General features: G+C 38.8%; 1 pseudogene; it reads right to left on the bottom strand.

Moving 5' to 3' along the window:
• The window catches only part of LOC108636118, a 72,830-nt pseudogene that overhangs the window by 642 nt on the left and 45,304 nt on the right, over positions 1-26,884 (bottom strand).

Genomic DNA, 26,884 nt, shown 5'->3' with positions numbered 1-26,884 from the left:
AGAGATTGAACCCAGGTATCCCGCATTGGCAGGCAGATTCTTTACCAACTGAGCTACAAGGGAAGCCCGAGAATACTGGAAGTGGATAGCCTATCCCTTCTCCAGTGGATTTTCCCAATTCCCGGTCTAACTGGGGTCTCCTGCACTGGAGGTGGATTCTTTGCCAACTGAGCTATGAGGGAAGCCCAGAGAGCAAATAAGCCATACATAATTCAGAAATTTTCAAATTGCAAAAGCCTCAATATGGATGAAAGATAGAATACTTGGGGGAAATATTTGTCCAACAAATTTTTGACACATTTTATCCCCTGTGCTCCTCCCATCAACCACTTCACCCTGCCACCTTTCCCATTTCTCCCACTGCCAACAAGAGAAAACAATCTTAAGAACCGCAAATGGTGTGAAAGGAAATTCTGAAAGGGAAGACCTTCTGTAGGAGTGGAGTGAGGTAGGGTGTGTGGTAGGTTAAATGGGGAGTGGATGGGGTATGAAAATGAGAGAGAGACCAAAGGAAAAACTCATGATCATGGTTTGAACTTCAGGGACCACACTTTGGGTAGAGGAAGGTAATCCAAATAAAAAAGAAACCCACAACATAAAACACTTTCTTTAACACACTTGTCTGGTTTCAAAGTATGCTCATGATAAATTATGTACATGGTGAAATTCTTTCTGGTAAAGGATTCTGATTATACAAATATGTGAACTTTGAAGGTTCAGAAAGAATATTGTAAAAAAACAAAAATCTACTACAGAAAACAGAAAAAAAAAAAAAAAACACAGAAAAGACCTAAAAGAAATTAAAGACTTGAAGGATCAGCTTGACCACTTTTACAAGAGTGAATGGTAAGAGAGAAGATGGTCTGCTTGCCTCTTTTTATTTATCACTTTCATCTCCCCAGAGAGACACAGGTTAGAACACCTAGTCTGGTCTGGTTGGGAGTTCGCTCATAGGCAACACGTTCTAATTAAAGCATTTTCAGTCAACACTGTTTAGTTGCTATATTAACCCCATAAGATTACAGATTAGGCAGAACACGAAAGAAATATTTGTTATATGCTGTTTTATGGTACCCTGATACATGTTAAATGCTCGAATATACACTGAGTAATCAATAGTCTTATATACATAAGGATAGACTCTTCTGAGACAACTTATGACTTCTTTTTTGTTTTCTATTTGATTTTAAAATTTATGTGGAAGATGATGTGCGTGGAAACTGCGAGAAAGTTTGTGGAAGAGAAGGCTGATGTCAGTGGATAAGGATATTAAATATAATAAAAATATATCCTTCTCTGGTCTCTTGCTGTACAGACATCCTGCATCCTTAGGCACACACAGCATCCTCCACACCACTCCTGGACCATCAGTGCTGCTCTCAGAACACCCCTCATGTGCCTTTTTCAGTTCCTATTACAATCCCTCTCCCTCCCAGCTGCTATAACTCTCTTCTACTTTCTTCAAAAACTACATCTGTCCCCCTTACTCCTATTCATATCAAGTAAACCCCAAAATTCAATTCTCTTAAATCATTGAAGTCATGAAGTATAAACTATATAATTTCTTACCATAAAACACAGAAATTGTATTGCTTCCACTTTTGACTTGTCAGTGTATGGCTAAGTGTTCTTCCAAAGTTTTGGCCTGTACAGATGTCTTAACAGAAAAAAAAATGGGCAGAGAATCTCTTATAGTAACAACGGAAGGAGAACCATGACTCAGAGCACTTCATCCAAAGTTCTCTGGTGTTACCTGCAAAGGCCTATGAACATTTACATCTAAAATTTCCAAGTAAGTAAGTAAGTAAAGTCACTCAGTCGTGTCCGACTCTTTGTGACCCCATGGACTGCAGCCCACCAGGGCTCCTCAGGCCATGAGATTCTCCAGGCAAGAATACTGGGAGTCGGGTTGTCATTTCCCTTCTCCAGGGGATCTTCCAAGACCCAGGATCGAACCCAGGTCTCCCGCATTGGAGGCAGACACTTTAACTTCTGAGCCACCAGGGAAATTTCCAAAGAGGCTTGCAATTTGGCACAAATCCATCAATTCCTGTCTGATCTGTTTCCTGACATCCTCTGTGCCTCCACTCCTACTAACCTAGTGCAAATAATGCCTCACACTGTACATACAAAAACAACTCCATCCACAACAATGTGTCCTCATTCCAGCCCTCCCTTCCCATAGGCTAATTGTGCAAAGGGATTTGTGTGGTGATTTGAAAATGTCTCATGTGATTGATCTCCATCTTCATTACGAAGATCAGTTTTCATTGGAATAGTTTAATCTACTATGTCAGGTAAGATCACTGGAGAAGAAACAGCAGAGACTTACAGCAGGAAAATAAATGAAGCACATCACCCGCAGAAGCTTTGTGCATTCAGGGAGGATGGGCCTGTCTCAGTCCTCTCTACCCCATCTATCTCCTATTGCCCCAGTGATCAGACGCCAGCTTCCATGGACCTTTTCCTTCTGCCATCACAGGGCAATACACTGACCATACCTGAGCAGATGACTCCGGCATCGTTGTCATGACTGCAGTTGTGTGCTCCCCAGCCCCGGGAAGGGCACTTCCACACGTGGGATTCCTTTCCTCTGCAGTCCAGTGTGTCCAGCCAGATGGGCCCTGATCCTGACCCAAAGTGAGCAGACCCCGTGGCATTGAGGGCGTCTCCACAGCCCAGCTGCCTGCACACCACGCGGGCATCATCCAAGTCCCAGCCGTTATCACAGATGGTGCCCCAGGAGCCCTGGTCAAGGATCTCCACTCTCCCGGCGCAGGGACCTCCTCCATCCACCAGGCGGAGCTGTCTGCTGTCTGAGGAGAGAGAAATGGGACAATGGGGCATTGACAGTGGGGATAAGGGTCTTCTGTCCTGGAGGACCTTCACCTGAGCAGTAGGGGGCGCTCTCCTCTGAGTCGTCAGAGTCCCCTGGTTCTGACAGGGAGTCACTGCACTGGGGCAGCACCCGAGTCTGGTTTCTTACAGCAGTGACAAGAGAATAATAACATTGAAAATGGGCAAAAACAGGAAATATTACGCTACTGAGTAGGGTGAGACTGGAATGTTAACCTTTGATTTGTAGAGTTCTGCACAGCATCTGAGAAAGATTTACAGGAAATGTTAGTCTGTCTACCCGGAGCAGTTGAATGAGTTCAGAGTCACAGGAATGGGCTGGCTGCTGGATGGATTCCTTATAAGTCGCACACATGTTGGTGCCCTTGACCTGAGAGTTAAAGGGATTGGATGAAAGGAAATGGAGTCAGGAACTGGCCTTATCAGAAGCCTCAGGTAGTAGCCATGAATCCTCTATCGTTAGAATCATTCTCCTTGGTACAATCATGCAGAATGGAAAAACAAATGGACCTTGAGATGCCTTGGTTTGCCCCGGAATATTTCATTGATGGTTCTAATCTTCAGACTCCAGATCTGGATACTTTGTTTTAAGAAAATGGGATCTCTTTAAGTGGATTGGGCAACCTTGCATAAGAAGTTTGTCAGGTGATATTGATTGACATTGACCAGATTCCACTGGGAATCTTGGAATGCTGCTTCTTCTCTCAAGTAAATATTATCTTTTCTTGCACTTTGTGTCAGGAATCGCTATTATTCAAAGTTGGGGGCTATTTGTTCTCCAGGGGGAAAATATTATGCATTTCTAACTTTACCATAGAGCAGAAATAGGTTAAATTCTTGCTCTGAAAGCACTTGAACAAAGGATATTGACAGGCTCACTGCGTTGTTCTTCTTTAATACATAAAAAGCCATGTAAAGAAAGGTTACATGATGTCTACTCGGTGTTGCACTTTAGGTGAATGCTGAAGTGGCGAATAAAATCTAGAATTTTGTACTTCCATGAAGAGGGGTTCCAATGGATGGGTTCACAGCAGGCCAATGCTCTGCTGGATATAACTTTAAATGCTATAAAATGTTAGATAAAAAATGAAGGTATTAGACATTTGTGGACACAATATGAACTAAACATGCTAAAATTCTAAAGAGTGGAGATCATTTCCTTGTTAGCCAAGGATCTGAAGCTTCTCTTTCTCTATGGGAATTTCCCAATTTGTTGCCTGGGTTAATGGATCAAAGTGGGACAGAGAAGCCTGCATGATTTGGGGGTTACCTGGTGCTACAGTGACAAAATTGGAGACTTGAGAGCCTCTCTCATATAGCAGATTTTCTCCTCAAATAACTGCCCAGTAAACACGCTGTCAATGGCAGGAGGCCAAAGAACTGTGTCAAACACCTTGAAAACAGAGTGGATATTCCCTCATCCTCCTGACTGCTGAGCTACCAAAACATTCAGGTTTTCAATTATAAACTCTGAAAGCCCATAACACAGGGGCAGAGAAATCAGAGGTAGACTGAATGCTACAAATACTGCCACCCAGAGCTGTGACAGCTCAATTCTAGCTAGTGTTTAGACATCTGGGTGGTCTGAACCCCTTTCTCCCACTTGCTTAAAAAAAAACAGAATATGAATCCTTTCAGGTGTTAGAAAATGTATCTGGGATATCTTATTTTCTTATGCATCATTTCTCTCATTCAGTTAAAAATGGTATGGCATGTAAAGAGATGGATGACATGACAAATTTAAAACTTGAAAAAAGGAAGGTAACAGAAGGCAGAAACACATATGCTAGATATGCTGGAGTTAGCAGATAAGGATTTTAACTATGAACAATGTGTTTAGGGGAAAAGGGGAAAGGAAAGAATCAACAGGTAAAAAACGCAAAATGTTAACAAATAATTGTAACTATAATAAATCAAAGTATTGTAAAGTAAAATAAAGTAAAAATAAAATTTTAAAAAATCAAAGGAACAGTTGCCAACTGAAAATAAAATATTTAGAATTAAGAACTGAATGAATAGGTTTAAAAGAATTTTAGACAGAACTGAACACAGAATATATGGATGTGAGAGTTGGACTGTGAAGAAGGCTGAGTACCGAAGAATTGATGCTTTTGAACTGTGGTGTTGGAGAAGACTCTTGAGAGTCCCTTGGACTCCAAGGAGATCCAACCAGTCCATTCTGAAGGAGATCAGCCCTGGGTGTTCTTTGGTAGGAATGATGCTAAAGCTGAAACTCCAGTACTTTGGCCACCTCATGAGAAGAGTTGACTCATTGGAAAAGACTCTGATGCTGGGAGGGATTGGGGGCAGGAGGAGAAGGGGACGACAGAGGATGAGATGGCTGGATGGCATCACTGACTCAATGGACGTGAGACTGAGTGAACTCCAGGAGTTGGTGATGGACAGGGAGGCCTGGTGTGCTGCGATTCATGGGATCACAAAGAGTCGGACACGACTGAGCGACTGAACTGAACTGAACTGAACTGAACACAGAATTAGTGTCTTAAAGGAGTCCTAGAGTTGAGAGAAGAGGAGGAGGAAAAAGAGAAGGAGGAGAAGGAAAAAGAGGGGGAATAGAAGGAGAAGAGAAACAGAGACAGTGCAGCAGAAGTAATATTTGATCATGTTGATGTATGGCAAAACCAATGCAATATTTAAAGTAAAAATAAATAAATAAATAGAAAAAAACCAAGATATAATAATTAAGAATGTTTTAAATGGATGGAAGTCTATGAAAACCTCCACATCTAGTAAAGCTGCAGAAAATCAAAGGAAAATCTGGAATAAATTTGTTTAATACCAAAGGAAGAAAAAAGGAGAGAAAAAGAAACATGAAGCACACAGGACAATTAAAAGGAAATGTTAGATACTAACCCAACAATATCAGTAATTGGATTTGCAATCTAATTACAATGGATTAGATACTTCAAATTAAAGCCCCTCTACTAACTACATAAACCAACAAAATTCATGTAAATGCTACCTACAAGATACTCACATTGTATATGAGAGCAAAGAAAGGTCAAAAGTAAAATGAAGGGGAAAAATGTGTACATTATGTGAATGCTAGGCTTCCCAGGTGGTGTTAGTGGTAAAGAACCTCCCTGCCAATGTAGGAGATATAAGAGACGTGGGTTCAATCCCTAGGTCAGAAAGATCTCCTGGAGGAGAGCATGGCAACCCACTCCAGTATTCTTGCCTGGAGAATCCCATGGACAGAGGAGCCTGGCTGGCTATAGTCCTTAGCAAAGAGTTGGACATGACTGAAACAACTTAGCAAGCCGCACACATGTGAATACTAACTATAAGAAAGCTGCAGTAGCTATAGCAAGGTCACAGAAAGGAGACTTTAAGGGAGGATGTGCTAATTTACTTAAAGAGGATAATATCATGATTATATAGTGGTATGCCCTTAATAAAGATATTACAGATATCAGAATCCAGGGAAGATATCGAAACATAGCTTTGAAATACAGAATAATACTTGACAGAATGAGAAGAAGAAAGACAAAATAACAATCAACCTGGGGGAATTTTAACAAATCATTTTCAATACCATGCAGACCAGGCATACAAAAAAGAAGGAAGACTATAGTAGCCGTAAAACACCACAATCCACACATTCAGCTAAATAACATATAAAGAGCAATGCACCCAATAATGAAAGAACTCACATTATTGTAAATGCACTAGGAACATTTATCAAAAATGACCATATGGTAGGACAAAAACCTTCAGATAATTGAATTTATACAGAGTATTTACTCTGACCACAGTGTAATTAAATTAGGAATTAATAAGAAAATACGGTTAGCCATCCTTATTTGGAGAAATTAAGCAACACCCTTCCGAAACAGTACCTGGGTCTGGGAATAAATTTAAACATTAGAAAATATTGTGAAATAGTGATAGCAAAGATATGATATAACTAAATTCTTCTAATGCAACTAAAGTAGTGCTTAAGGGAAATTTATACCTTAGATTTAGAAAAGAAGAAAGGCTAAAAATGAAAAAAAAAAAAACATGTAAGCTTCTATTTCAGAAACTAGGAGAAGAAAAAATAAAGCCTAAAGGATACAGAAGTTGGGATTAATAAAGAAAAGAACAAAAATTAATTTTAAAAAGAAGGTAAGGCTGGTGGTAGTGATGGTGGTTTAGTTCCTAAGTCGAGTCCTACTCTTGCGACTCCATGGACTGTGGCCCACCAGGCTCCTCTGTCCATGGGATTTTAGGCAAGAATATTGGAGAGGGTTGCCGTTTCGTTCTCCACGGGATCTTCTTAACCCAGAGACTGAACCTGTGTCTCCTGCTTTGCAGGTGGTCTCCTGTATTGCAAGCGGATTCTTTACTGCTGAGCCACCAGGGAAGCCCAAGGCAAGCATGAGAGAGGAAACAGAGGAAAACCTTTCACACCCGGCTTCTTGAGAACCGCTAAGCACTGAGCAAAACTAAACAAGAACAAAGAGAAAATGAAGTTAACAATACCAAGAACGAAGAAATGTCACTATAAATCATGCAAATTTTTTGGTCATAGTTTTATTGAGGTTAAATTTACATATCTAATGTGGATAAATACTCAGAAGATTTTCAATTTCTCCACAACCTTGCCAACACTTCTTTTTTTTTTTTTTAATCATAGCCATTTTGAGAGGTGGGAGATGATATCTCTTATGGCTTTGATTTACATTTCCCTGATGACTAATAATGTTGAGCATATTTTCCTATACCTGTTGACTATTTCTATATCTTCTTTGGAGAAATGTCCATTCAAGCCTCTGACTAATTTTTCAATTGGGTTATTATGGTTTTTTTCTTGTTGTTGTTTTGCTCTTGAGTTGTGGGATTTCCTTATATATTTTACAAATTGTCTATTTTTGCCTGTTCTTGTGGTGTCATATCCATGAAATCATGAAATAATGTGTATGTATTTGGTGAGGAACTAAATTATCAGGTATTTAAAATGTAATTTGTATCTGTTGATGATATTAAAACATCACACACAGTAAAATAAATTCAGATTCAGTAAGATTATAGATATTCTTTACACAAATTATAAAATTATTTGAAGAAAATAAAATGATTAAAAGCTATTTTGAGATGAAGAATGGCATCTGAAACACTGCATTAAAGGCAGAATTCATAAAAGTAAAACATAGTATATTTGATCATATAACCACACTACATACACAACCCTAAAGACATATGCAAAAAATGGGGTAAATACTTTCAGTAGTATTTAAGAAAAGGAGTAAGTGGTGTTAATTTGTAGAGAGTTTCTATAAATAAATGAAAATTTTAAACATTCTGGAGAAAAAATATAAATGATGATGGAAGATATCTTAAAGATATCTGGAATACCTTTAAGTATTTACTTGTTTATCATGTCCATATTCCACAACAAATACACACACATATATACCCCTGAATGAAAGTTCCAGGGAAGGACCTTGCATATCTTATTTACCCCATGTTTCTGCTATTAGGATGGTGATTGCACATTCACCATTCAACAAGAATGCATGGAGAAGCTTTTCTAAATACCGTGATGGGGCTTGATAAATATTTATTGAATGAATAAGTAGATGAATAAAATTCAGTGAAATAGAATTTCTTTAAATTCATGGTAATCAGCAAAATAGTAAAGCAAATATAAATTAATGGCAATGTTTTCTGATAATAAATGGTGCATATTAAAAAATAATTAGTGCATAAGCACAGAATTAATTTATATTCAAATTTCCACTCATGCAATTTTTAAAAAGTTTTTCTTAAATTTAATTTTGGCTGTACTGGGTCTTGGTGCTGCACGTGGGCTTTCTCGAGTTGTGGTGCACAGGCTTAGCTTTTCCAGGCATACGGAATCTTCCTGGGGTGTGTGCATGTGTGTGCTGTTTCTTCAGTCGTGTCCAACCCTGTGTGACCCAATGGACTGTAGCCCGCCAGGCTCACCTGTTCATGGGGTTCTCCAGGCATGAATACGGAGTGAGTTCCCATGCCCTCCTCCAGAGGATCTTCCAGACCCAGGGATCAAACCTGCATCTCTTATATCTTTTGCACTGGCAGGCAGGTTCTTTACTACTTCCTGGACAGGAGATCAGACTCACGTCCTCTGCATTGACAGGTGCATTTTTAACCACTGGACCACCCAGGAAGCCCCACTTATGCAATTTTTAATGAACAATTATTAAATGAATTCTAAGGTGCAGTTATGTGTTATTCAGTATGGCATTGGTCAAGAAAAGGTTGCTGTAGAGAGAAAACTCTCAAAAAAGGGAATATATAGAAAAAAGTCAGAAAAAAAAATAGCTACCTAGTAAGGCAGAAATGTCTGCAGTAGACTCAAATAAATTTTCTAAGAAAGATTTGTATTTAGAGGAAGCAAAAATAACCAAAAAAAGACACAAAAGAATTGTAAGTGAAAGAAATACACATAAGTTCAAAAAACACAAGACAATGGAAATGTAAATGGTTCTTGTCATAAAATATGAGAACTTGTGTATTCTCTCCACATCATCCTACCAAACTTTCTACCCACTTCATGCAGAGAACCTCTGAAAAAATGATGGCACAGCCTCTGTGGGGTGATTGCTCACTTTCAGGGTCAGAGACTTAATCACAACCCATTTTATGGTGCTTTATTGTCAAAAAAAATCATATATAAAAGTCCAATAGTTTAATACTACTTTGGCCTTTGAATGAAAAGACAAAGAGATGAAGAAACAGAGGCAAGGAAAGGGACAAATCTCTGCTTTTGAAATATCTATCTCATTTAGTTTAATCTATCTCATTCTCTCATTTGTAGATTTCAGGCAATGCCCAATATATCATTCAAGGTATTCCTGAATGGGGTGTGTGTGGAAGGTGGGGAATAAGAGAGAGAGAAATGTTGAAGGAAGTAAGGTGCTATGGTTTGACTATTTGTCACCCCACCAACTTTTTTTTTTTTTTTGAAATTCCAATTCCTAGTGTAATGGTATGAAGTGGTGGAGCCTTCTCAAACTCTTCCAAAAAGGATGAAAGGAACACTTCCATAGCCATTTTATGAGGCCAAGATTATCCTGATACCAAAACCAGACAAGGACACCACAAGAAAAGAAAATACTGGCTAATATCCCAAATAAATATAGATGCAAAAATCCTCAACAAAATATTAGAAAACCAAATTCAACAATACATGAAGAGAATACTGGACAACCCACTCCAGTATTGTTGCCTGAGAAATCTAAGACAGAGGAGCCTAGCAAGCTATAGTCCATTGGATCGCAAAGTATCAGACACAACTTAGCGGCTAAACAACAACAATAATAACAACACCAAGATCAACAGAGATTTGTTCCAAGGATGCAAGGATGGCTCAATATTCACAAATTAATCAGTGTGATACACCAAATAAGATAAAGGCAAAAAATCATATCCTTTCAACAGATGCAGAACACATATTTGACAAAATTCAGCAGCCGTTTATGATACTAAAGATCTTTACAAAGTAGGTATAAAAGGATTACACCTCAACACAATAAATATCATATGACAAACCCTCAGCAAGCATCCTACTCAACTGTAAAAAGCTGAAAGCTTTTCTTCTGAGATCAAACACAAGGCAAAAATGCCTATTCTCATCACTTTTATTCAACATAGTTTTGGTAGTTCTAGTCAGAATCATCAAGCAAGCAAAAGAAAATAAGAACATCCAAATCTGAAAGGAAGAGTCAAAACTGAGACACCATTGAAAACTTTAAGACATTGTGAAAGATATTAAAGGCACAAATAAATGGAAAGATATTCTGTGCTCATGGATTGGAAGACCTGATATTGTTAAAATGCTCATACTACACAAAGCAACCTAAGCAACCTACAGATCCACTACCATCCTTATCCAAATTTCAATGAAAATTTTCACAGATATGGAACAAACGATTCTAAAATTTGTGTGGAACCACAAAAGACCCTGCATAGCCAAAGAAATCTTGAGAAAGAGTGATAGAAGTGTCATGCTTCCTGATTTCAAACTGTATTACAAAGCTGTGTTAATCAAACAGTATGGTATTGGTATAAAAATGGACACAGAAATCACTGAAACAGAATAGAGATCCCAGAAGTAACCCCAAATATATATGGTCAATAAATTTATGACCAAAAAAGTAGAGGTTATACCATCGGAAAAGGCCTGTCTCTTCAAAAATGGTGTTGGGAAAGCTGGACAGTTACACACAGAAGAATGAAACTGGAAAACTCTTACCCCATTCACAAAAATTAACTCAAAATGGATTAAAGACTTGATAATAAGTCCTGAAGCCATAAAAATCCTAGAAGAGGGGCTTCCCTTGTGGCTGTGGTAAAGAATCCACCCACCAATGCAGAAGACCCAAGTGTGCTCCTTGATCCAGGAAGATCCCACATGCCACAGGGCAACTCAGCCCATTGGCCACAACTGTCGAGCCTGTGCTTTACAGCCTGGGAACGGCAACTACTGAGCCCACGTACCACAACTACTGAAGCTCAGTGCCCTCCAGCCTGTTCTCCTCAACAAAAGAAGCCACTTCAATAAGAAGCCTGTGCAATGCAATGAAGAGTAGCCCCTGCTCACTTCAACTAGAGAAAAGCCCATGCAGCAACAAAGACCCAGCACAGCCAAAAATAAATAAATTTTAAAAATTATTTTAAAAAATCCTAGAAGAAAAATTAGGATGAAAAGGTCCTGACATCAGTCATCATGAGGATATTTTGGGTTTGATGCCAAAAGCAAAAGCAACAAGAGCAAAAATAAGCTTTGAATCTATAGAAAACTAAAAATCTTCTGCACAACAAAGGGAAAAGGTCAACAAAATGAAAAGGTAATTTATGGAGTTGGAGAAAATATTTACAAATTACATTTCTGACAAGGGTTAACATTCAAAATACTTAAAGAATTCATACATCTCAATAGCAAAAGCAAACCGACAAACAATCTGATTAAAAAATGGACAGAGGACATGAATAGACATTTTTTTTTCAAAGAAGACATAAAGCAGGCCAACAGGTACATGAAAAGGCGCACAATGTTATGTCATCAGAAAAATGCAAATCAGACTATAACGGGGTAATATCTCACATCTGTTAGAATGATTTTTATCCAAAAGACAAGAAATAAGAGGAGCTGGTGAAAATGCAGAGAGAAGGCAAACCTTGGGCACAGTTGGGTGGGGGCGGGGAGAGGGGAATGTAAGTTGATGCAGCCCCTATGGGGAACAGTATTGAGGTTCTCCAAAAATTAAAAATAAAACTGTCATATGGTTCATCAGTTTCACTTCTGGGTATTTATCTGAAAGAAACAAAATACCAACTTGAAAAGACTATGTGCCACCAAATGTTCATTGCAGCATTATTTACAATAGCCAAACAACATAAGTTTTCACTGAAGGATAAATGGGTGAGGAAAATGTGATATCTACAGCCAACAAAAAGAAGAAAATCCTGCTATGTGTAGCAACATGGATGAACCTTGAGGGCATTATGCTAAGTGAAATAAATACCCTGTGATCTAATTTATATGTGGAATCTTAAATCAAATACAAAAAAAGGGGAGGGGTTCAGAGATGCAGAGAACAGTTCGTTGGTTGCCAGAGGTGGATTGATGTGGGCAAAACAAGTGGAGGTAGTCAAAAGGTCCAAACTTGCAGCTCTAAAGTGAATGCCATGAAGATGTGATGTACAGCATGGTGACTACAATGAATTCTGTATTGTATACTTGAAAGTTGGTAAGACAAATGTTCCTCATAATCAAAAAATTGTAATGATATATGGTGATGGATATTACTAGACTTATTGTGGTGATCATTTACCAGTATACAGAAATATATAAGTATTACATTTTACACCTGAAACTAATATAATGTTATGTGATATATCCAAATTAAACTCTAAATAACAACGTTGAAACATGGATTAAATTAGCTCCATCCTAACGTCATTTTGTATATCCAACTTAAACTCATCACTTAGACATTTTAAAATATAAAATCTCACTACTGACATCCTACAGGGTTGGGACAGACACACAGAAACAGACAGTAAGTCACCTTCACATGAGATATAGGCTTCCTCCTTGGGAGAGCAGGAAGTGTAATTCCAAGGGTCAGAAGGACACTGCCAGAGAGAGGTGTCAGTTTTCCGACACTGGATTCCATCCACCCACTGGGGTCTAGAACCTTCTCTAAGAGCAACAGAAGGGTTGAGACTTCCACTGTCCCCACAGCCAAGCTGTCTGCAGATCAGGGACACGGTGATATATTCCATGGGGTTGCGGCAGACACTGCCCCAGGTCCCGTTGTAGAAAACTTCCAGCCACCCAGCACACTGCTGGTCCTCACTCACCATCCTGAGGGCCAGGAACTCTGAGATTGAAAGGGAGGAAACAGGACACAGTGAGCATTCCACTCAGTGCTCTGGGTTTTCCTCTTTCCCAGAAATCGTGAACACTCACCCTGACCCAGCTGAGGAGATACCCACTAGGTGACAAGACTAAAATCTGTCTCCCTTTTACTTGACTTTGTCCATTAATGTCTGTCTTTCTATTTCTACCGCAATGATGTAGTGAATACGAACAGAGAGAAAGGCCAACATAGGCACCTGCAGGGAAGGGCCCTGAGCCTTGTTTCCTGAAAAAACCTGTAGAAGAGCATGTGAAAGGGATGTGGGTAGTGGAGAAACAGGCAGAACAGTGAACCCACAAATGTCTATGTTCCAGTGTTTCAATCCGGTGAATGTTGCCTTATATTTCAAAAGGCATTTTACAGACATTATTAAGACAAGAAACTTAGGAGCTTGGGATGGTGAGACTAACCTGCAAGATTATGAATTAATCATATAAACCCAATCTGATTATCCCTAAAATGGAATACTCTTCCTGAGTGTGGTTAGAGGAATACGAGACCCTGAAGAATGGTCAAGGGAGGGAATGTTGTCCGAAGAAGATGGGCTCCAAGCCAAGGAATGAGGCCACATAGGGACCAGAGAAGGCTGGGAAAAGAGTCCTCCCCAGGGCCTCCAGGAAGAACGCAGCCCTGTGGACACTGGATTGTTGGTCTACAGAGACCCTTGTCAGACTCCTAGGGTACAGAACTGAACAGAGTAAATCTGTGCTTTCATTACAACGTCAACAGGCTCTCCAGACTGTATACCACAGGAAACTGAAGAGAGAGCCCTGCTTTCATGTGGAAACCGTGAGAAACGGCTCTGCCAGGAAACACTGCTGAGAAGAAAGGACCAGAATCTCAGCTGCTGCAGGAGGAAGTGAAAGCACCTCGTCTTCACGTATGCTGGAAACACAGGCTCCATGGGAAGAAGACTTCTTCTCTGGTCCTTTCAGCATCTCTCCCTCAGGGCTCAGACCCGTGTCCTCCAGGGCCCCACCCCTCCCCCAGCCTGTGGACAGTGTGCAGCGCAGACCTGAGCAGATGACCCCCGCGTCCTGCTTGTGTCTGCAGTCGTGCCGCCCCCAGCCCCGGGAAGGGCACCTCCACACGTGGGACTCCTTTCCTGTGCAGTTCAGGTCGTCCAGCCAGATGGGTCCTGATCCTGCCCCGAAGTGAGCAGACCTCGTGGCATTGAGGGCTTCTCCACAGCCCAGCTGCCTGCACACCACGCGGGCATCGTCCAGGTCCCAGCTGTCATCACAGATGGTGCCCCAGGAGTCCTGGTCAAGAATCTCCACTCTCCCGGCGCAGTGACCGCCCCCGTCCACCAGGCGAAGCCGTCTGCTGTCTGAGGAGAGAGAAATCGGACAATGGGGCGGTGACCCGGGCGGTGACCCGGGCGGTGACCCGGGGGGGTGGGCGGGGTGGGGGCGGCGGTTAAGCGCCTTCTGTCTAGTAGGACCCTCACCTGAGCAGTAGGGGGCGCTCTCCCCTGAGGCTGCAGAGCCTGTTGGTTCAGGGAGGGAGTAGCTGCACTGGGGCAGCACCTGGGTCTGGTTTCCTGCAGAAATAGCAATGATCAGAGGGACATGAGTTGAAGCAAACTCCGGGAGATAGTGAAGGATAGGGAAGCCTGGCGTGCTGCATTCCAGGGAATCAAATAGAATTGGACACAACTTCCAGTAGTCATGTATGGATGTGAGAGTTGGACTGTGAGGAAGGCTGAGTACCGAAGAATTGATGCTTTTGAACTGTGGTGTTTGAGAAGACTCTTGAGAGTCCCTTGGACTCCAAGGAGATCCAACCAGTCCATTCTGAAGGAGATCAGCCCTGGGTGTTCTTTGGAAGGAATGATGCTAAAGCTGAAACTCCAGTACTTTGGCCACCTCATGAGAAGAGTTGACTCATTGGAAAAGAGTCTGATGCTGGGAGGGATTGGGGGCAGGAGGAGAAGGGGACGACAGAGGTTGAGATGGCTGGAAGGCATCACTGACTCAATGGACGTGAATCTGAGTGAAGTCTGAGAGTTGGTGATGGACAGGGAGGCCTGGCGTGCTGCGATGCATGGGGTCGCAAAGAGTCGGACACGACTGAGCGACTGAACTGAACTGAACTGAGCGACTGAATGGCAGCACATAATCTTTGCTGTTACATTCACTGAGAAGTGAGGTCTGTGCTTCCCTTAAAGTTCTGCTGAACTTTGTGAATTCCTAGTAAGTAGTGCTGCTGCTGCTAAGTCGCTTCCGTCGTGTCCGACTCTGTGCGACCCCATAGACGGCAGCCCACCAGGCTTCTCTGTTCCCTGGGATTCTCCAGTCAAGAATACTGGAATGGGTTGCCATTGCCTTCTCCAATGCATGCATGCATGCCAAGCCGCCCCAGTCATGCCCGACTCTGTAGTGATAAAAGGGAGTTAAGGTAAAGTTGCTTGACCCTCAGCACAAGGTCTGAAAACTCTTGCAGCCTCGTGTGAAATCACTGAGGACCTTTGCTTTAGGGCAAGTCTGCCCTGTTGAGACTCTCGTCCTGTGGAGACTGTCATATGCAGGTCTGGTCGCTCAGTTCAACCCAGCTGACCTCCCAGCTGCCAGGCTTTCCTCATGAACCATCCTGGGTCCCCAGCCCAGTGTCCTCAGATGATGTCAGCCCCAGCTGATACTGGGCTGCAACCTGATAAGACTCCAAGACAATACAAATCGGAGCACTTCCCAAATTCCTTCCCAAACTCCAGGAAACCATGAGCAAAAGTAAAAAGGGGTTTTAAGATGCTAAGTTTTGTAGGAAATTTGGTTATGTAGCAATAGTCACCAAACACATAATTACCATACTGCTAACTATTTACTGAAGACAAACGAAGTGTTTGTTTTCAGAAGAAAAGTATATGCATTTTATATGCATATATTTGTATATGCAAATTTATATATGCATATGTACCAAGGAATGAAGCCACATACAAATGAGGCCACTATACAAACAGTATAAATTTGTATATGCACATGCGTAGCATCTTCATCCATAATGGCCCAAATTTGGGAAGACACCTAAAACATGTGACATTGCTTTTGGAACAAAGCAACAGGCAGAAGCTAGAAGGGGTGGAGGAGGCTATTAGCAGAAGCCTGATGGGCTTGGGCAATGCTGTCAATGAGGATTGAAAGGAAGTGAGGAAATACAGTTGGGGCTGAAGGAAAAATATATGGTGATATTTATGCAAAATAAAATGGTTGCCATAAGTGACTAGATTTTGAAGTACTTTGTTACCAGGCAACAGTAACCAGAAAAACCTTTCTTCAGTCTCAGTAACTATAGAGCAAAACAAGCAAAGCCAGTCACTAAATATTTAGAACATTTGAGTGGGGTGATTTAACGAACATACCTCTCACAACTAGAGAATGCACCTTATTTCAAGCACTTACAGGTCATTTTCCAAGGCTGATCATATATTATACAAAAAGTGAAATCCAAAAAATTTTCAAAGGGTAAAATAATTAAAAATATGTTTTTTTATTAAAGTAGAATTAAGCTAAAAACAAAAGACAAATAGTAAAATCTTCAGTTGTTTGTTTAGTAGCTAAGTCATGTCTGACCCTTTTGCAGCCTCCAGGCCTGTAGCTCATCAGTCTCCTCTATCCATGGGATTTCCCAGGCAAGAATACTGGAGTGGGTTGCCATTTCCTTCTCCAAAAACCTTCCGTAGTGAGATATAATTTTCATGCATAAAAATACACATATTTTGAGTATGTTTTCATAAGTTTTGACAGTTGCATGTGCCAGCATAACAATTACCACAGTTAAAATTCAGAATATATAGCATTATTCACAAAGTTCCTATATGCCTCTTGCAACCAATAAAAGCCCCACAAATCCAGACCCAGGCAAATACTGATCTGTCTTTTATCATAAATAGATTAGTTGTGTTTTCTGAGAATTTATTAAAATCATACAGTATGTAATACCTTTTAGATGGTTTTTTTCACTTAGCATGCTTTGAGATTTTCTGTGTAGTTGGATTTATGAGTAGCTTTTTCTTTCTATTGTTAAAGTCTTACATTGTATGAACATGCCAAAGAAAGTTTTGCTTTCTCTCATTAAAGAAAATTAGAGTGGCTTATACTGTTTTACTCTTTCAAATAAACATGTCTGATTTTTCAGCCTAAATTTTTTGTGGACATCTTTTCATCTCTCTTGGGTAACAGAAATTTTGGGTGACATAGAGTTGCTAATCAGCAACGTATAAAGGTTCTAATGGATCAATAACCTTCTCCAAACTTGGAATTGTCAGTCTCCTTAATTGTAGCCGGTCTAATTTCTGAATTTATATCTCATACTTTAATTTGAATTTTTTCTACTAATTAATGATATTTGGTATCATTTCATTTACTTATTGGCCATTTGTATATCATCTTTGGGAAAGTGTCTTTCTTAATATTTTGCCCATGCTTAAACTGGATAGTTCTTTTCTTATTTTTCTATTATAATTTTTTCACTTATTCTTGTTACAAATCCTTTGTTAGATATATGTATTGCAGTTAATTTCTCCCTATCAGTTGAATGCCTTTTCATTTTCTTAATATTTTTTTTCAAAAAGCAAAAAGTTTTAATTTTAATGAAAATCACATCTCATTTTTTAATGGTTAATGTCTTATCTGACTTAGAAAATGTTTGCTTACTCCACAATCATAATTTTTCTTATATTTTCTTCTACCAGTTTTATAATTAAATTTTATATGGGAATAACCATTTATTTGAGCTACCCTGATGGACTGGGGTTTTTCTTCAGGGTGAGGATGGGGGGAATGGCGCTTATGATGTGAAATAAGGATCGCAGTTCATTTCTCCCCCCTCCCATGCAGATATTCAATTAGCAGATCATTTTTTGAAGAGAATGTATTTTCCCCTTTGAAATATCTCTATGCTTTTGTAGAATTTCAGCACATACATGGATTTGGGTCTGTTACTGAACTTTATTGTACTCTGTTGATCTATTTAGCTATTCTTATTCCATAGACATGTTGCTGTGGATATGTAGTAGGAAACTTGAAGTTAGCATACTTCTTTTGGCCCTTCTTTTTCAAAATTGTTTTGTCCATTCCACTTCTTTCACATTTAAAGAAATGTTTAGAATTTGCTTGTAAAGTTCTACAAAAATATTGCTTGGCTTTTTATTAGGATGAGATTTAGTTTGTATATTAAGTGAAGAGAATTGACAGCCGATTAAGTTTTCTAATCCATGAACATGGTATATGTCTTTATTTTTTTAGATGTTCTGTGACTTTCAATGCAAGCCCTTTAGATATTTTAAGTTTCTTCCTACATATTTAATAGTTTTCATACTATAATAAATGGGATTTCCCCCTAGATTTTGCTAGTATAAAGAAGTACCACTTATGTCTGATTTATGCTTCATTGGTCACTAGTGAAGACAGTCTGTCTACATGGATGAACTATATCTAAGTCATCAATCTGCAACCCTAAGCAACGTGAAAATGCTGGTCCTGCATCTGACCAGCAGTTTCAAATTTTAAACAGCACACTAAATAATCATTTATTTATTCCCCTTTATTCAATATTTTTTTCTGCTACTTTTATTGATTTTTTACAGTTTAACTATAATGTTTCTGAGAAAAGGTCTTTTACATAAGGGTTATAAGGTGACCTATTAGTTTTATCAGCTTGAATTTTCAAGCCTCTCCCCGAGTTAGAAATTGTTCATTTAAATACATTTTTTCCCACCCTCTCCCTCTCCTCTCCTAGATATTTTTATGTTAGTGTAGACACATAAATCACATAGGATATATTCTTCCTTTTTTACTCATTTTTAATTTAACCTGGTTCTTTGATATTAGTTATGGGATCCAACAACCTTCACAGAGGGACTTTTAATCATGGATGTACGGTTAATTAGTTGTTAAAAAAAGAAGCAAATAGGAAGGAAGCAAGCCACCATGATGCTGACATCACTCCCTCTTTGCCAAGACTTTTACACAATTAGCTGAAGTAGAAAATTTCTTTGAATAGTTCCATTTGAAATGACATATGGATGAATAGAAAATCTGAATAATTCTGATTTATTAAAAATACTGAATTTGTAGTTAAACCTTTCTACTATAACTTCAAAACAAAACAATTTCAAGTTCAGGTGTATTTCAGAATAGTTAATAATGTTATGTGAAATTGAAATTTCCTGAATTTGAATGAATGTCTTAAGAAATACACACTGAGGTTATCAGGTAAAGGAATCTGACGGGTATAGAAATTCTCACATGGTTCAATGGAAGAAAATTCCTGACTGAGGTATACCCTTTTTGCATATACATTGTTCACTATGATTATACTTAAATAGCTATGTTTACTTAAAATATGTATTCTCCTTTATGCTTCTTGCCCTGATCTGAAACATGAATGAATAATGACAAAACCCGTATTTCATCATGAAATATCTAACTTTTGAAGTCAGTTTTCCATCACTCTCTGCTCTTGGAGACATATCACTCCAAGAGCATCCTGTGTACCAACAGCCCTTCCCTTTCTCTCACCTGAGCAGGTCACAGAGGCCATGTTGCCATGGGAACAGTCAGAACTACCCAGGGCAGTCACAGGGCAACTCCACAGGAAAGACTCAGTCCCCAAACAGTGAAATCGGACTGCTGAGATCTGGTCATCTCTGCCCACCAAGTGTGGTCCTCTGGGGGTGGAGATGGCAACTCCACAGCCAAGCTGTCGACAGACAACATTGGCATTGGCCAGAGTCCAGTGGGAGGCACACAGCGCTCTCCATCGTCCAGAAATGTTCATCTCCACCTGCCCCTCACACTGAGAGGAGCCATTTGTCATGAGCCGCAATTCCGAGTACGCTGCTAGAAGAAGACAGAATTTCAGCAAAATCTCATGATTTTCTTACCCCCAACAGAGAGTACAGGGAGGTTAGTCCTGATCTACATCTCACCTGAACAGGCAACCTGAACAGCTCCACTGTGGTGACACATGCCCCCTGGACAGGGCACTCTGGGGCAGACCCAGAGCTCAGGCTCCTCCCCTTCACATCTGAACTCTTCAGCCCAGACCTGGCCATCAGACTCTCTGAAGGGCATGTGTTTCAGGACAGACACAGCCTTGCCGCATCCCAGCTCTGCACAGATGACCTGGGCAGTGGGGAGTGTGAAATTCCCATCAGACACTGGGATCCATTCTTTTCCAGAATGTACTTCTACACTCCCTGAGCAGGGTCTATCCCCTCCAAACAGACGCACAGATCCTAAGATTAAAAATAATGATAAACACAGTGAGCGTTCATTTTCCTTGCTTGCAAATTGAAAACAATATGTCACAGGCAATGGTGTGAAAACTTTCCAGGAGTTGAGCACAAACTGAGAATTTAACAGTTAGTGTCAGAGTTGCATTTTCATGACCAAGTTTCTAAAGAGAAACCCAGAAGCAGGGTCAATTTGGAATGACTGGATCCCAGCAAGATATACTTTGAGGTTGGTTAGAAATGTGAATTCCTTATCTAAGGTCCAGGAAACTACAGGGACCAAGACAGATCATCTGTAATGGCTGAATATCAGGAACATAGATTTTATTTTGGTTGGAGAAGTTTCTCATTTAGGAGCCTGGGATCTACAGAGCCCAAGAAGATAATGCGTAATGTGTGGCACTCAAACTTGAGTATAGAGACATGAAGAACAGAACCAAACCAGAGCAAAATGGCTATGAGAGTTTAGAGATCTGTCCTTTAGACAAAGTTAGAAAGCTTTTCTGAGACTTTCTGCTACTAGTCTAATCAGATTTTTCCCCCACGAGCCACTCCTCAAGTGGCTTGGCATACAGAAAATTGTATAGGCTGGAGCCATTAATGCATGCCAACCTGTAGACGGATAATGGCTCAAGAGAAGAAATACTGACATAATAACTAATCTACTTTTAAAGTAACAAATTTTATTTTTCTGATAATCTTTGATGACAAAATATTCTAAGAATTTCTTAGATGACCTAAATGAAGAAAAAGATGAGTCTGTTCTGTTAAGTAAGCTCAGAGACAAAAAGGACAACTTGATTTATGAAGCTCAAAAGTTCATAGATAGGTAGAACCAAGACTTGCTATAATTAAATTATCAAAATTCAAACACAAAGATAATTTTGAAAGCATTAAAAGAAAAATGACTTGTTACATATAAGGGAGTTTCTGTCATAAAGCAGATTTCTCAGCAGAAACCTTGCTGACCAGAGAGAGCAGGGTAACGTATACAAAGCATTTAGTGAAAAAAATCTGCCAATAATCAACTCTTTATCTAGCAAACTGTCCTTTAAAAATGAAGAGAGATTTTTTTTTAATTTTCAAAAAGCAAAAACTGAGGGGTTTCATCACCACTCGTCTTGCCTCTTATTAGTAAAGATAAATATGAAGAGAAGTACAGAATACTGATATATTGTAATCTCAGCACGTGATTTTAACCATGTTTTATAAATCAAAATTCAAACAGCAATAATAACTATAATCACAGAAATTTGCTGGTGGAAAAAGAATGAAAAGTGAAAGTGAAGTCACTCAGTCATGTCCGACTCTGCGAACCCGTGGACTGTCGCCTACCAGGCTCCTCTGTCCATGAGATTCTCCAGGCAAGAATACTGGAGTGGGTTGCCATTTCCTTCTCCAGGGGATCTTTCCAACCTAGGGATCGAACCCAGAGTCAGAACTGCATTGGAGTCAGACGCTTTAACCTCTGAGCCACCAGGGAAGCCCGGAAAAAGAATATGTAAAGAAATAAAATCTGACATCAATGATATAAAGTATTGCGGAGATAGTAAAATACAGAGTTTCCATTAGCTATCAAATTTAATTTGTTACCTTAATTGTATTTAACTTCAGTTATCGACTATTATAGCTATCAATTGCTTGATGCAAGTTCCCAGGTAACCACAAGTAAAAGTATAGAGGATAACAAGATAAGGAGAAAAGAGTCAGAGCATAGCACTATGAAAAGTCACTTCACAAAGAAAGCAACGGAAGAGAACAAGAGAACTACAAAACAGACAGAAAACAATGAACAAAGTAGTAACAAAAAGTTCTGACCTTTCAATAATGATTTTAAATGTAAATGTATTAAACCTTCCAAACGAAAAATGGTGAGTGGCCTGAGGAGATTAAAAAACAAGACCCAACTACATACTTTAGAGTTCATGACACACATAGGATGAAAGTGAAGAGGTAGAGACAGAGATTCCAGGCAAATAGTAATCAAAAGAAAGCAAAGTCAGGCCAAAGAGAAGTTAAGCCAAAACCATCACAGGAGACATAATGATTAAATAGTTCTACAAGAATCAATAACCCATGTTATTACATATATATTCAATATATGCCCCAACATCAAAAAATGTAAATAAACAAAGCCAACATTGACAGATCTTAGGGAGAAATAAAAGCAATACAAAAATATCCCACTGTTTATAATGGATGGATCATTCAGACAGAAAATCAATAAGAAAACAACAGAACTGAGCAACACTATAGGCTAAATGGCGTTACCAGACACATAGTGCCCATTGACCCAATACACTGACCCATGGAGTACATTTTTACCCAATGTATAGAAAAATAGACATTCTTCTCAGTGACACATGAAATATTCTCCAGGACATACTAGATCACAAACAAGTCTCAGAAAATTTAAGAATATCAAAATAATTCCAAGTGTCTTTGCTGACCACAATGGTAGCTAGAAATCAAGAATGAAAAGAAAACAGGAAAAAATCATAAATGCATGAAAACTAAATGACACACTCATATTTTAAGGCTTTTCTCTATTTATATAAAGAATGGTATTGAGATTTTTATAGGGATTGCATCAAGTCTATAGATTACTTTGAGCAGTGTAGACATTTTAGCAATATTAATTCTTTCAATCTATTAATACAGAATGATTTTCCAATTATTTGTGTCTTTTTAATTTTCCTTCATGCAGGTTTAATGTATTAAACATTTTATAATTGTAAAAGAAACTGACATTTAAAAAAAAAAAAAAGGTAGAAGATGAAAGTAGAGAATAAGCAAGCCATTATTTGGAGAGCTCCCAGTTGGATAAAACAAAGATCATGGCATTCAGTCCCATCACTTCATGGCAAATAGATGGGAAAACAATGAAAACAGTGACAGACTTTGTTTTGGGGGGCTCCAAAATCACTGTAGATGATGACTACAGCCATGGAACTAAAAGATGTTTGCTCCTTGGAAGAAAAGCTATGACCAATCTAGACAGCATATTAAAAAGCAGAGACATTACTTTGCTGACAAAGGCAGTGGCAACCCACTCCAGTACTCTTGCCTGGAAAAGCCCATGGATGGAGGAGCCTGGTAGGCTGCAGTCTATGAGGTCGCTAAGAGTTGGACACGACTGAGCGACTTCCCTTTCACTTTTCACTTTTATGCATTAGAGAAGGAAATGGCAACCCACTCCAATGTTCTTGCCTGGAGAATCCCAGGGACGGAGGGCCTGGTGAGCTGCTGTCTCTGGGATCACACAGAGTCAGACACAACTGAAGTGACTTAGCAGTAGCAGCATGGTTTATCAAATAGTCATGTATGGATGTGAGAGTTGGACTAGAAAGAAAGCTGAGCACCAAAGAATTGATGCTTTTGAACTGTGGTGTTGGAGAAGACTCTTGAGAGTCCCTTGGACTGCAAGGAGATCCAACCAGTCCATCCTAAAGGAGATCAGTCCTGGGTGTTCACTGGAAGGACTGATGCTGAAGCTGAAACTCCCATACTTTGGCCACATGATGTGAAGAACTGACTCATTGGAAAAGACCCTGATGCTGGGAAAGATTGAAGGTGGGAGGAGAAGGGGATGACAGAGGATGAGATGGTTGGATGGCATCACCAACTCATTGGCCATGAGTAAACTCTGGGAGTTGGTGATGGACAGGAAAGCCTGGCATGCTGCCCTCCGTGGGGTTGCAAAGAGTCGGACATGACTGAGCGGCTGAACTGAAGTTGTGTAAGCCTCAATACTGATAAGACACATAAATATTTGGGGAAAATATTAGTTGAATCAGTTTTTAGCATATTTCATCACCCTCTGCTCCTCCTATCACCTAACCCTGGATTTTGTCATCTCTCCTGCTTCACACAAGTAAACATGATCTTAAATATACAAATGTTTGTTGATTTAAAGATGGGTTTGTCAAAAAGGGAAGCAACTGCTATAGAAGTGAAGGGTAGGTATATAGGTGGGGTTTGTGGCAAGTAAGGTGAGATCATAAAAAGTTTTGAGGCTTAGGAGGGAAACCAAAATGACAATGTATCATTAGTCATCCAAGGAACATATTTTGAAAAGAATAAAAGGGAATCAATTATTTAATTTTTTAAATTCCCTTGTTTCTGAGTATATTCTGATTATTTATTGCTAGAGTTCTTTCTGGTAAAAGACTACCTAGTAATGCCTGAATCCAGTCAAAAAACTAGACTTCCAAAGAAGAAAAATATAACGCATAAAAAATTTTAAATGAGCAATCATTAAAAGCAAATTCAGAAATTACAGAGATGATTTAATTGGCTGATAAGGTCTTTAAACCTCTAATATAAATATACCTACTGAGGCATAAAAACAAAGTAGAGAAAAAATAAGCAAATGGAGCTTCTAAAGTAAAATACAATATCTGGAATGAAAAATTGTCTGGATTAACTTAACAAGAGACAAGACATTGCAGAATAAAAGAATTGGAAATTCAACACATAGCAATTGACCACCCACATTGAATTAGAGAGAGAAAAATATGAGTAGAAATTAGTATCATGAAGGATAATATCAAACCATGTAAAATATGTTATTTGGAGATTCAGAATAAGGGATAAGTAGAAAAAAAAATTTTTTTAATGATAGATGAAATTTTTCCAAATTTAATGAAGCTATAAACCCACTGATCCAAGAGGCTAAACAAACCTCAAACAAGGATAAACTAAATAAAACAACCTAAGGCACTTGATAATATATTGCTGAAATCCATTCATAACCAAAAGTAACTCTTAACAGCAGCCAGGAAATTTTGACACACTATATATAGGGGAACAATGTTAAGTATTACTGGCTTCTTGTTTGAAGTAATGCAAACCAGATAATTATGCAAAAACATCTTTAGAGTACTCGGTGGGGGGCAAATATTAACACAGAATTCAGATACCTTTTGAAAATAACATTTCAAACCTGAAAAAAAAATTAAAGTGTTTTCAGATGAATAACAGATGATACAATATGAGGCTATCAGACTATCACTACACAAAAATGTTATCTAAAGGTCTAAAAGTTAAAGGAAAGTAATAATAAATTAAAGCTTGGATCTACCCAAAGCTATAAGAACTGTGTTAAATGATAATTCTGCAAGTAAATATTTTTAAAACTTCTTCTCATTTTAAAATACTACAATATTTAAGACAAAAATAACAATTTTGTATTAAAATCATAGTAATATTTATAAGTAGAATATATGACAACAGTAACATAATAACAAGAACAGTGAAATAGAATTATACTATAATAAGTCTTAATTATATATTAAGTGACATGATATCTAAAGAAAAATGTGATTAAAGAGAAATATTTTCAACATTTATGATGAGCTCTGCCAAAAAGAGATATAGCAATAAACCAACAGGAGTACATAAAATAGAGTATTAAAATGCCTCAATTAAAGATTAAAATAGGAACAAAAAAGCATAAAACAAACAGCAAGCTAGTAAACTTAAACACAAGTATATAAATAATTACATTAATTTAAATTATTTAAACAATCCAACTAAAAGCAAGATGATCAGACTAGATAAAGTAAGACAAAATCATACACTATATAAACACAGAAACATAGGGTCACAAAGATATACCATGCAAACACTGATCAGAGAAAGCTGCATTATCTATATTAATATTATATAAAGTAAGCCTATAGGATAAAGAATATATTCAGAGAGAAAAGAACATTTCATGATGATAAAATACAAAAGAAATTATGTAGTTTCAAAATCAGTATGAAGCAACTGAAATGGTGTTTAGAGGAAATTTTACAGCCTTTATGCTTCCTTGAGGCTTACATTAGAAAAAAAAAAGAAAACTGAGAGCAAATGATCTAAGATTCCACCTCAAGAATCTATAAAAATACAGCAAATCAAAACCAAACGAGAAGAACAAAAACTAATAGAAATCAATGAAATAGGAAACATAAACAATAAAGAAAATCAGCAAAGTCAACTGGTAATTCTTTTTGAAAAGCTAATGAAACTGATAATCCTCTAGCAAAAAATTCTATCAAGAAAAACTAAGAGAACACAAATTTAACAACTCCAAGAATGAAGGGATCTTACCGATATTTAAAATATACATTGTTGTTCAGTCACTAAGTCGTACCCAACTCTCAACCCTGTGGACTGCAGCACCCAAGGCTTCCCTGTCTTTCTCTATCTTCTGGAGTTTGCTCAAATTTATATCCATTGAGTGTGATGCCATCCACCCAACCATCTCCCTCTGTTGCCCCCCCCCTCTCCTCCTGGTCTCATCTCAATCTTTCCCAGCGTCAGGGTCTATTCCAATGAGTTGGCTCCTCACATCAGGTGGTCAAACTATTGGAACTTCAGCTTCAGCATCAGTCGC

Source organism: Capra hircus, chromosome 5, assembly GCF_001704415.2.
Source record: "Capra hircus breed San Clemente chromosome 5, ASM170441v1, whole genome shotgun sequence".
Lineage (NCBI taxonomy): Eukaryota > Metazoa > Chordata > Mammalia > Artiodactyla > Bovidae > Capra > Capra hircus.
Note: the sequence above shows the minus strand (reverse complement) of the source record. Positions and strands in the feature narration are given on the sequence as shown.